This window comes from Otolemur garnettii, unplaced genomic scaffold (assembly GCF_000181295.1).
Source record: "Otolemur garnettii isolate 467f Iridium unplaced genomic scaffold, OtoGar3 scaffold00018, whole genome shotgun sequence".
Taxonomy (NCBI): domain Eukaryota; kingdom Metazoa; phylum Chordata; class Mammalia; order Primates; family Galagidae; genus Otolemur; species Otolemur garnettii.
In genome coordinates this window covers 25,540,411-25,542,566 of record NW_003852413.1, presented here as the reverse complement: position 1 = coordinate 25,542,566, position 2,156 = coordinate 25,540,411, and the positions used below count along the sequence as shown (strand labels likewise).

Below are 2,156 nucleotides of genomic sequence, written 5' to 3'. Positions count from 1 at the left end.
TTGTTTGGCGGGCCCAGGCTGGGGATTCGAACCTGCCACCTTAGGTGTATGTGGCTGGCGCCTTAGCCGCTTGAGCCACAGGCGCTGAGCCCCATGATTTTCTTAATAGCATTTTCTTTTCACTAGCTTACAATAAAGTAAGAATACAGTATGTATTACATATAACATGCAAAAGATGTGTTAACTGTTTATGTTAACAGTCTTCTGGTCAAGGCTGTTAGTCAAGTTTTTGTGGAGTCAAAAATTATAAGAGTTTTGACTACATAGAAATTGGTTCTCCAACCCTCCATGTTGTTTAAGGATCAATTGTATATATAGTTAAGGTTGTTGCTAAGTTCTTAGAAAGTGTCACTTTAAACAAAAAGACACATAATGAAATCGCTTTTAACATAGGTTAATTGATACCAATAGTTAATTTCCTTTCGCATATTTTTGGTTGCAAAAACTTCACCAAACTTCTAAATAAATGCCAAAACACCTAACACTGTTGACACTGACTCTAGGAGGCCGAGGTAGGAGGACCACTTGATACCAAGAGCCCAAGACCAGCTTGGGCAATATAGCAAGATGCCCCATCTTCACCCCCCCCACCAAAAAAATTTAGCTCGGTGTTGTAGTGCATGCCTTTAGTCACAGTTGCATGAGAAGCTAAAGCAGGAAGATCTCTTGAGCCCCAGAGTCAGAGGCTGCAGTGAGCTATGATAGTGCCACTGTACTCCAGCCTGGGTGACAGGAACCTTGTCTCTAAAATAAAATGAAAATAAGATGATGTAAACAATTCTGATATTAAGGATTATAATAAATGTGAGCTAAGCGTACATTTTAAAAAGATGAATATAAACAAGGTAATTATTCTAGTTCAGGATCACAGGTTGGACCAAAGCCTTTCTCAGCAATTCAGGGTGCAGGCTGCAAGGCAGAAACCACTCTGGACAGAATGCCATCCATTGTAGGATGCACACACACACACTTTTTCACTTATACTGGGATAATTTGAACATGCCGTTTAACCTAAATATGTATCTTTGTTTCACCCACAGTGAACCTTCACATAGGTGGGGGAAATACACAGATTCCACACAGATGGCAGCCCTAGCTAGAAGTCATTTTTTTTTCCTAATTTTTCCATTTTGTTCCAATAAAATGAAATGACATTATTTAAGGACCTGCTGTTTATGTACACATACCCACTTACAGAGTCATGCACCTTATAATGACATTTTGGTCAATGACAGACCACATAAGGAGGTCTGCTCATGGATGTATCCTATAAGATTATATTTAGGTACACAGATAGTTACCATTGTGTTACACTGTGTCACATTTGCCTACAGTACTCTGTACAGTAACATACTGTACAGGTTTGAAGCCTAGGAGCAATAGGTTAGTTGGCACCTGGGACTGTTTTAATGGAAGACAATTTTTCTGTGGAATGGGGATTGGAGATAGTTTGGGGATGACTCAAGTGCATTACTTTTCCACCTCAGATCATCAGGCATTAGATTCTCACAAGGAGCTGGCAACTTACATCCTTTGTATATGCAGTTACCGTAGGGTTCCCACTCCTATGAGAATCTAAAGCCACTGCTGATCTGATAGGAGGTGAAGCTCAGGTGGTGATGCAAGTGATGGGGACTGGCTGTAAATACAGATGAAGCTTCACTTGCTTGCCTGCTGCTCACCTCCTCTGTGCAGTCTGGTTCCTAAACATACCACTTATTATTCTGAAGCTGGGGTGTGGAGACTGCAGGACTATACCATATAACCTAGGTGTATAATAAGGCTATGTTGTCCAGATCTGTGTGAGTACACTCTAATGTTTGCACAAAGATAAAATTGCCTAATGATACATTTCTCAGAATGTATCCTTGTCATCAAGGAATGGTTGAATATATATATACACACACATATATACATACACATATATGGGTTGTCTGTGATTTAAGGATTAATATTCATAAAATCTTTTATATCTTTTTTTATGACTTGAATTTATTACATATTGAGTATCCCTAATTTGAAATCTGAAACATTTTGTGTGCCAATATGATGTTCAAAGGAAATATTCTTTTTTTTGAGACAGGGCCTCAAGCTATCCCCCTGGGTAGAGTGCCATGGCATCACGCTCACAGCAACCTCCAACTCCTGGGGTCAAG

The 2,156-nt window shown here is 39.7% G+C and overlaps 1 protein-coding gene across 1 annotated transcript in view; it reads left to right on the top strand.

Annotated features, from left to right (window-relative positions):
* The window catches only part of SOCS7 (suppressor of cytokine signaling 7), a 46,085-nt gene that overhangs the window by 21,277 nt on the left and 22,652 nt on the right, over nucleotides 1-2,156 (top strand). The gene's annotated exons all lie outside the window — the stretch shown is intronic.